Source organism: Canis lupus, chromosome 17 (genome assembly GCF_003254725.2).
Source record: "Canis lupus dingo isolate Sandy chromosome 17, ASM325472v2, whole genome shotgun sequence".
Taxonomy (NCBI): Eukaryota; Metazoa; Chordata; class Mammalia; order Carnivora; family Canidae; genus Canis; species Canis lupus.
Genome location: NC_064259.1, coordinates 34,418,836 through 34,428,657, shown reverse-complemented (window position 1 = coordinate 34,428,657; position 9,822 = coordinate 34,418,836). Strand labels below are relative to the sequence as shown.

The following is a 9,822-nucleotide window of genomic DNA, read 5'->3' as shown; positions in this document are numbered from 1 at the left end:
AAGGATGCCCTCTCCAGGTGGGGAAGAGGAGCCCAAGGGGACTGAGACTCCCCCACCCCACAGCAAGCTATTTACCAGCCTGGCAGGCCTCTGTACAAGACCTTGTATGTGGGGTGGGCTCTGGGAAGGGAGGCAGTGGAGATACTCAACTGGAGGGGAACATACTCAACTGGAGGGGAACTGAGGCAGGACCAGCACAAATGAGGACTAGAGAAATCCTTTGTCCCCCAGAAACCAAAGCCTACAGTGCTCTGCCCTGGGTCTGTAAGGTCCTGTCCACCCCAGGGCCCGATGCAACAGTGCCCTGCTCTGAGAAGAGGGCAGGATGCAGGTTGGAAGCCTAGTGGCCCATACGAGGCAGATTTTTCATGCATTAATCTCACTGTCTTCACAGTAACACCAAGGTAAATATTTCCATTTTACAGATAAGGAGAGTGAGGCCCAGAGGCTAAGTAGTATACTAGGGGCCACACAGTAAGTGGCAGGACTGGGAATTGATCTGACTCTCAGCCTTTTCCCTTTCACTGAAGATGGGTGCTTTGCCTCCCATTTAAAGCACCAGCAGGCTCTCTGGCCTCATCCCTGAGGGGGCAAGTGGCAGAAGCAGCAGGGGTCAGACCAGAGGGAAGGTGAGGTGCCTGGTTGCCATCCTCCCATCTATGGCTGCTTCCTCCATCTCCACAGGCAGCAAGAACAATTCTCCCATGGGCTCCCCACTTCACTGCAGCCTCCTCAACTCCTCCATCTGGGGGCCATCCAAAAAAGCTCCCCAGGGCACCTGTGTGGCCTGGTTGTTTAACTGCTTGCCTTTGGCAGAGGTCATGATCCCAGGGTCCTGGGATCGAGCCAAGCCCGTGTCTCTCTGTTCAGCAGAGACCCTGTTTCTCCCTCTGCCTATGTCTCTACCTCTCTCTTGTGTGTCTCTCATGAATGAATAAATAAAATAGTTTTTAAAATAATAAAATTTTTAAAAAGAAAAAAAAGAAAAAGCTCCCTAGAATGCACCAGGCCAAGACCCTGACCTGAAGCCTCCCCTCACCTCACCCACCCCCCTGCCCCAGACCCCACAATCCCCCTACACTTGCTGGGAATCCAGAGCCTGCCCTGTTTGCTTCCCAGACCACGGTGCCTTTCATGCCCTTCCTGCCTTCTCAGTGGCCCCAGAGGCTCCCCCTTCCCTGTCTCTGCCTGCTGGCCTTCTTGCTGGAGGAAGGTCCCAAATTGCATGCAGGGAGGATGGGACTGGGTGAGGTGGGGGGAGTGGGATGGAATGCCAGGAAGGCTGAGCCCAAGCCCTACCCTTGGTTTGCTGACCCTTTCCCAGAGGAGGCATGACAAATTCAAATAAAGACAGCATTTAGGCTCTGGACCAAGAGTCCTCGGGTTCTTGCAGGCAACCCTGACAGTACAGGCTTTTATGAAGAAGCAGCAAATCCTAAGAAAACCATCTTCTTGGGTGGACTTAGTTGGGACAGAAACTGCAGACTGATGCCAATTCGGGCCTATCTCCATGTCAACATGTACAGAATGTACAACGGCATCCAAACCATAATCCTCAATCCTGGTGCAGAGCCTCGGGTGGCTACACAGTCTCTGCTGACCCGTGACAGTGGCTGTGATAGCAGGACCCATGTCTAGAGCACATATGGCTCCTCTTTCTAGTGCTTGTCACAACCCAGGAGGTATTGCTCTGCGTATTTTACAGATAAGGAAACTGAGGTTACTGAGGTTAGGTAACTCAACCAAGGTCACATATTTAGAAAGTGGTGGAACTTTTCAAAATACTAAACTGGGGAAATGCTCACCATTTGTAGAGAAATTTTCGATAAGGCATAAGGACACAGGCTTCCAGTTAACCCTCAGTTACCCAGAAAAATCAGTTCTCCAGAATGTCCCTACATGTGCGTGCATCTTGTGCATGCATGTGCTTGGGTATTTTGATCAACAGAGTTTTCCATAAACAGGTCAGACCACAGGGGTATAGAAATCAGCATTGTATTCTCTGAATTCAGTCCTGTGCTTGGAGACGCCCAGATAACAGGTAACAAGATATACTCCTTTCAGAGCAATGGCAGGAAAGGGGGATGAAGCATCCACTGGCCCGCTCTCCAACCCCTGGCTCCCACAAGCAGCTGACCCAAGGTTCACAGGCCACCTCCCCAGACTTGGAATCGCTGCAATGCTGAAGGAAAAGCAGGAGCCTGGCAGCCTCGGGATAGGGCTCAGCCACCACTCTGCAGGGTGCTGTTGGGTTGTAACAGGTCAGATAGTGAATATGTTAGGCTTAAGATCTCAGTCACATTTTTTTTTAACTTTAAGTAATCTTCCCATTGAATGGGGGGCTCAGACTCACCACCCTGAGATCAAGAGTTGCACGCTCTTCCGACTGAGCCAGCCAGGCACCCCATACATTCTTCTTCTTCTTCTTTTTTAACAGCCCTTTAACAATGTAAAACCTTGTAAAAATGGAACCAGGCCAGAGAAGTTTCCGAGACTGTACCACAATAAGGCAGAACCCCTTGCTACCCCTAAGTTCTCATTCTGCTCCTTAAAATGGAGATGCTCCCACCTTTCTCCTTGGAGCCAGGGTCTCCCTTCAGCCCTCAGAACTAATAGTCATCCCCCTGCTCTAAACCATTCATAATAGGGACTTACTTCAATGTCAATATTAGCTGCTGCTCCAAGCCCTAATACGGCGCCACTTTGGTGCCTTCCTCTCTCTCCAGACCCCCCTACATCTTAACTACAGAGGTACAACACCAGTTGCTCTAATAGATCAGTAGCCATGTGGCCCCAGCCCTGCCAACTGCACCGACCAGCACTGCCCTAAAAAGGGTGTATGTGTGTCTATGCATCTGTGTCCTCCTCACATGCTCAGCTGACCCCACATGTCCCTGACCTTGGCCATGTTCTGTGCTTGTCCTTGTGTGTGGTGTGCATCAGCCAGGCCATCTATACCACAGCCGTCTTGTGTCTATAGGACCGTCTGCATGAGAACAGCTGTGTTCCTGGCCCTGCCTGAGAGCTCACGATGGTCCTGCTTACAGGGCAAATTTTGTGCTGAGGTGGTGAGCTAGGCTGAGGGCGCAGTGCAACAGGCCCAGGCCAGGTGTTCTGGGGGCCCAGGAAGACGAACCATCAGCATCTCCTTTCCACACCTGTCCTAAGGTCATAATGAACTTACTTGAGTCCACCAGGGTCCCTGAGCCAGAGAGTTTCTGTGACTGCAAAGGCTGGATAGTTGAGCAGAGCTGGGGTCTGCAAAGGTCAGAAACCACAGCCGGATGAGAAGAGCCCTCTAGGCTCTCCTGTTCCATTCCACCCTGGCAATCCAGCCTGAAAAAAATGATTAACTACTACATATAGAGCAATGTTTCTCTTCTCGATAATGACAGTTAAAAACAAAACAAAACAAAACAAAAAAACCTTGTTAATTTGGGCCTCACTATGTGCACTAGGATGCTGGTCAGAGCACAAACTCTGCTGAGCCAAGGGGCCTAAAAGTGACAGTTAGGGTAGGGGGCCAGTGTCAGGGATGTTGAAGATACTTGAGTGGTTCTTTTCAAGTTGGTTTTACCAACTTTGCCAGAACTGGTCTCTACAGTGGGAAGCCAGGCCTGTTCAGGAAAAATTCTGAAGAGCTTCACACCTCTATCCCCAGGAGGATATACAGGAATTCGCAAGCTGAGGGGGAGGGAACAGCAGAGTGAACGGAGGGTGCAAACGCAGAGGCATGAGGGACTTGATAAATGACCTGAGAAGGGTGGGCCCAGCTCGGGGCCTACTGGGGCAGGTGGATGGAGCTCTCTTTCACCTCTGCCAGGACGCCTCAATCATCTGGGCCCCCAGGAGGGTCCCTGATGGCCCTGGAGGCCCAGCAGAGCCTGTGGGGCAGGAGGAAGCACCCTCCCCTCCGTCAGCCCTTTCTGCCCTGGGCACTTCCCGGCCCCTTTTCTGGGGAAAGAAAGAACTATATGGGAACAAGGGGCTTTCAGCGAGGCCCGAGGGGCCAGCGCCGCGGGCCCAGGAGCTCCCTGCCTGGCAGTAATTTGGGCCCCAGAGAAATATTGGCAGCCTTGGCTAACCGAATTATTCTTTCGGTTTGAACCAGCTCCCCCTTTTGACTCAGATCCGGCTGGGCAAGGAAAGCGCTTTCCGAAACCCCCACCCGGTCTTTCGAGCCCAGAGCGAGGGGTGGGGGTGCGGGGCCGCTGGGGGCGGGGCGGGGCGGGGCGGGGCGGGGTGCGGGCGGCGTCTGGGCCTGGGGACCCCTGGGCGGCGCCCCCCGCCCCGCCCCGCCCCGCGCCCCCTACTGCGGCCCCCCTCGGCCCCCTCGGCCGGCGCCGCTGGGCTCCGCAGCACCCGGCGCGAGCCTGGTCGGCCGAGCACGTGCTTAACGCACCAAAATAGAAAAAGAAAATGCTTGGAAAGAATTTGATATTTCCAAACGAGCATCGAAATCGCCTTACGGGAAAAGTCAGTCTCAGTGGGACTTCTTTACACTAATTTAACCATCCAGAGTTGTTTTTATTTCACATTACGCCAGGGAGGGGGAGGAGGCATCGTGATGTTTTTCAGGGTTTAGTCCCCCGCCCCATCCCCGGCCTCGGGCCCTCTCCAGCAGCACCCCATGTCAAATAGGTTCAAGCCCACATGTCAAATCCCTTGGGCCACAGGGCTGCCCAGCTGTTATTTTGCAGAATTTCTCTCTCTCGGCTGCCCACTAGCAGTTCTGCTTATTGCTCCTACCACTGACTCACAAGGGGAGGAGGGGATTTCTGAGCTGTTTCAAAACTTAACCAGAATATTAGGGGTTTCATGAAGCCCTTGTTTATTTTTTTTTTAAAAAGCCCCCAAAGCCAACACAATATGACACAGGAACAGGAGGGAAGGTGGAGTGGGGAGGGGTCTTCCAGGACCAAACGGCCTATATGCTCATTACAGCTGGCCCTGGGATCCAGGTTTCCTGTCTCCCTTCCCAGAGCCCTGGCTCACACCACGCCTTCTGCTCTGGGCTGTGGAGAAGAGCTGGCATTTATGGAGAGCTTCCTCCTGTCCGCTCAGCTCTAAGGTTTTTATAAGAAATAGCTCATCTAGGGGCACCTGGGTGGCTCAGTCAGTTAAGTGTCTGCCTTTGGCTCAGGTCATGATTACCCGCCTTCCTCCACAATCCTGGGATCAAGCTCCTTGTGGAGTCCCTGCTCAGCAGGGAGCCTGCTTCTCCCTTTCTCTCTGTCTGCTGCTGCTCCACCTGCTTGTGCTCTCTCTTTGTCAAATACATAAAATCTTTTTTTAAAAATCTTTAAAAAAAAGAAAGAAATAGCTCATTTAGTGCTAAAAGGTGTGAGAGCTATGAGTATACCATCCCCATTTTACAGACACGGAAACAGCATAAAGAACTTCACTGACTTGGGGCACTTGTCATAGGGGGAAAGATGCTCACCACTTCCCCACTCCACTGAGGCAGATCCTACTCAGCCACAGCAGGGCTCAGGCTCACCAGAATGAGGCTAATGGGTGCCTGGAACCTTCCTATTGCAGAACCAGGGGCTCAGGAGCCTGGGGACTCTGAGATCCTGAAGGGATTGGGGATGTGCTTCCCTGAGTGGGATCCAGGGCCCCAGGTACTGCTCACCCTCCACTACCACCACCACCACCACCACCACCGAGGGGCGATGGGATAGGGATACCCAGTGTAGGGGCTCTGAGCCAAGCTCCCAGCTTGGGGCCAGAGCGATGGAGTGACCACAGACTTGCAGAGTCACCCAGCCCTGGAACTCCAAGAAGAAGGGAACGTGTATGACCTCAAAGCTAAAGTATAGAATATTCTGCCCTTAAAAATTAGGAAGTGCGGGGATGCCTGGGTGGCTCAGTTGTTGAGCATCTGCCTTTGGCTCAGGGCATGATCCCGGAGCCCCAGGATCGAGTCCCACATCGGGCTTCCTGCGTGGAACCTGCTTCTGTCTCTGCCTCTCTCTGTGTCTCTCATGAATAAATAAATAAAATATTTAAAAAAAAATTAGGAAGTGCTGGGGTACCTGGTTGCCTCAGTCAGTAGAGCATGTGATTCTTGATCTCGGGGTTGTGAGTTCAAGCCCCACATTGGGTGTAGAGATTACCTTTTAAAAAATCTTTAAAACAAAAAAATCGGGATCCCTGGGTGGCGCAGCGGTTTAGCGCCTGCCTTTGGCCCAGGGCGCGATCCTGGAGACCCGGGATCGAATCCCACGTCGGGCTCCCGGTGCATGGAGCCTGCTTCTCCCTCTGCCTATGTCTCTGCCTCTCTCTCTCTCTCTCTGTTGTAACTATCATAAATAAATAAAAATTAAAAAAAAATAAAACAAAAAAATCTTTAAAAAAAAAATTAGGAAGTGCTGCTCCAAGAAGGCCTAGATGTTATACGGTGAAGGGGAAGGGCATGGGGTGGGGGGGTTGAGGGATTAGAAATGGATATCCTCCCTTTCTCCATCCTTCCCTCCTTCATCGCCTTCTATGCATCTTCATTGAACATCTGTTATGTGCCTGCCCTCTGTGGCCTCCCACTTGCTCCTCTTCCCTTCCAGTTCCTTCTTCACCAACTAAGATCTCCTGAAGCAATGCGGGACCTCAGACAAGTCCCTTCCACCTCTGAACATCAGTATGTTGACAGAGCAGTGGCCTGGGCGCTGTGGCTCTGCCAGCAGCATGGTGTAGGCTGATGGCATGGATCATTCCTAACTGTGGGATAGAGGCTCAATGGAGGCTGGACAGTCAGATAATGACATAGGAGTGATGTGACAAGAGCACCAGTGTGGCAAATGTCACAGCAGAGTTGTATGCTGGGAGCCCTGGGACACACAGGGGATATGGATGCCTGCTTCATGTGGAGCCTTGGAGGATGAGCAGAGGTTCACTGGGTGGACATGGCAGGCCCTACTGAGCCCGGGAAGGCACTTGGGCACAGAGGAAACAGCACACAGAAACACTGGGAGTCAGAAACAGAACAGAGAGCACCAGGAAGATGGTCCTCTACAACCCAATACAGTGTGGCTGTATTGCCAGATTTGTCAGGGAGGGGTGGACACCAAGCCAGCGCCATGCCTAAGAGAAGCCAGAGGAGCCACTTCCATGCAGTCTTCTGTCTTCAGTTGTCGCTAGTACCAACAGTCAGGACTGGAAAGCCTGCTGAGGCCAAGGTAGGGAGGCAAGTCAGTTGCAACAGCAAAATCCCAGAGGCCAGCCCCATGGCTAAAGCAGCAAAGGCACAAATGGGCAGCTTGGGATAGGCAGGAGGGCTGGACAACCATCTGTCCCCTTGCTGGTATCCAAGGTAGGCCAGCATGGTGCATCAGATGTGGAGAAGGAAGCCTCGGGGGCTGAGATCTCTCTAGTGAGTTGCAGTCGAGTGGTGTCCATATGTGTCTGTGTTCCTCTGTGTGAGCTATGGGCTCCTCTGCATGCAGGATGCATGTGCAAATGCACAGGTGTACATAGGTTCGTATATGTGTTTCCAGGCACACAGAAGCAGAAAGAATGTACAGTGGTGGGGATCCCTGGGTGGCTCAGCGGTTTAGCACCTGCCTTTGGTCCAGGGCGCAATCCTGGAGTCCCGGGATCGAGTCCCATGTTGGGCTCCCTGCATGAAGCCTGCTTCTGCCTCTGCCTGTGTCTCCACCTCTCTCTCAATGTGTCTATCATGAATAAATAAATAAATCTTAAAAAAAAAAAGGATGTACAGTGGGTGTGTGGAGGATTTGAGCTTTTGGTTGGCAGAGTGGGAAGAAAGGAGGGCCTGAGGTGCAGGCAGGACCATTTGGACCTGAGTTCTCCTTGGGTTCTCCCTGCCAGGCACTATTTCAAACATAGTTGGGATGTCAGGAAGGGAGGGCAGTCGCAGGCTGGGTAATACCAAGATGATGACCACAGAGGCCTGGCCTTCAGGTGTGAGATGGGGTGTGGGGAGATGTGCCAGAGAGTGGGAGGCTTCTAAGGGACATTAGGTTCTTGGAGCCAATGGGTCCCAGACAACTCCAAGCCTAGAAGCTTTAGTTTTGATGTTAGCAAGGTCCCATGCATTCATTTGGGGAGCAGGAAATAAGGCAGCCTCCCCCACCCCAAAGCCCATGCTTGACGAATTGAAGGGGTTGATGGACCTCGCTCATGTTGGAGATGAATCACTTACCTTGCTCATAATTCCTCCTGGCATCCTGGTTACTTTCTTCCATAGACCCAGTAGCACACCAAATTTGCCCAGTCAGAGGCAAGTTCGGGTAACACTACCAACACAACAGAATGATCGTTTGTCGAAGGCCTATGTTATTTCTAACCTCACACTAACCTTGTAAGATGGGTACTGCTAACCCCATTTTACACATGGGGAAATTGAAGATTAGAGACCCTGAGCAACCCAGTAACGTGCTGGCTCACCTGCAAGCACACGCACTGGGATTGGAAAGCAGTCTGCCTGGCTTCAGAGCCTGGGCAACTCCTGTTCCAGTAGCTGGGCTGAGAGTGAGAGTGAGTGCAGCCCCCTGGGAACTTGTGAACCTGTCTGTGCTTCCCCTTGTCCTTTCGTTAAATTAATTAGTTAATCGATTAATTAATTTAAAAAGCACCTATATCACTGCAAGAGCTAAGGTATGTAAGAGCTGGGCCTGGCCTGCCTCAAACTTCAGTGGCTCTAAGCTTCAATTATTCTATGCTGCCTTGGTGTGTGGGGAGAAGTCTCTGGGCCCCAGCGGCCTTACCTGGTAAGGATCCAGGTCAGGGTTATGGAGAGTGGGAGGATACCTGTGACTGGCTCACAGCTGGGACTCAACTCCTGTATCGGCTCTGGAGGGGTCTCAGACAACAGACTCTAGAGGTGAAGGGGCAGCTCCTTGATCAACTCACTCCCCCAGTTTATCATGACCCTGCCCTCAGGACACCAAAAGCTGCGCTGGTGGTCACCTCCTGCCTAAGGACTTTCCTGCAAGTTTAAGGGAATTGGGCACCTACCTCGCTTTTACTCTCTCCGTGTCCTCAGGCCAGTCCTCAGCCCTTCGCCCCGACAGTAGGCCTGCAGCTGCCGAGACAGGAACTCTGAAATCCGGGAGGAAATAGGGGACACTGAAGAAAAGAGCAGCCCAGCCCCCTCTTGCCTAGTGCCCACACCATTCACCTTGCTGGGCTGCCCCCACGAGGGACACCGATTCTTCCGACAGGGAGCAGCCCCAAACTTTCCCTGAAGCCCTTACCATCTGGTAAACTGAGGCCTGGCGGGCCGCTCCCCACCCCACCCCCCGCTAGCTGGCCGCCTGCCCGAGCCCAGGGTCCAGCTGTCAGGGCCCTGGCATCCCGCCCCCGCCCCGAGGCTGGGCCGAGCGAGCGGCAGCGGCGCGCCAGCCGCGCCCCCTCCTGGCTGCGCTCCCGGCCGGGCCTCTGGAGCCTGCCTCTCCCCCTCTGATGTAAACTGATATTTTAATTCTCTTACAAGGAATGGTGTTTAGAGAAATGACTTAACCGGATTACTCATCGTCTATAATGACTTGGCCTGGCTCCGAGGCTATTCCTAGACATGACGCTTGAGGCTTTGATTCTTTCTCTCTTTTCTTTTGCTACCTTTTTTTTTTTTTTTTTTTTTTAAATACCAAGAAATTACAGCCCTGTGCTCGCGGCGGCCCCGCCCCACACGCCCGTCGCACGGCATCCTGGGAGACGTAGTTCTCTCCTAGCCGGCCTGCCGCGCCGCACCCTGGCATCCCGCATCTCCGGCAGGTGCAGTCGGGGTCCAGCATGGCAACCTGCCTGTGATAAGCACCCCTCGAGCAGAAACCCCTGTTGTGCAGTGATTGGGAAACTCAC

General features: G+C 52.9%; 1 protein-coding gene across 13 annotated transcripts in view; it reads right to left on the bottom strand.

The window, feature by feature from the left end:
- The window catches only part of NEURL3 (neuralized E3 ubiquitin protein ligase 3), a 31,423-nt gene extending 21,843 nt beyond the window's left edge, over positions 1 to 9,580 (bottom strand). For 2 of the 13 annotated variants that reach the window (XR_007403372.1, XR_007403370.1), the window contains exons 1-3: positions 8,977 to 9,357; positions 8,162 to 8,255; positions 3,185 to 3,336 (exon numbers count right to left, since the gene is read on the bottom strand). The gene's annotated coding sequence lies outside the window, so the exon portion shown is untranslated. Of the gene's footprint in view, positions 1 to 1,979; positions 2,245 to 2,353; positions 2,457 to 3,184; positions 3,337 to 4,085; positions 4,219 to 6,372; positions 7,165 to 8,161; positions 8,256 to 8,976; positions 9,378 to 9,451 lie in introns of those variants that run through there. The other 11 variants (XM_049096190.1, XM_035700521.2, XR_007403369.1 and 8 more) reach the window with 10 other exon arrangements.
- Between the last annotated feature and the right edge of the window lie 242 nt (positions 9,581 to 9,822).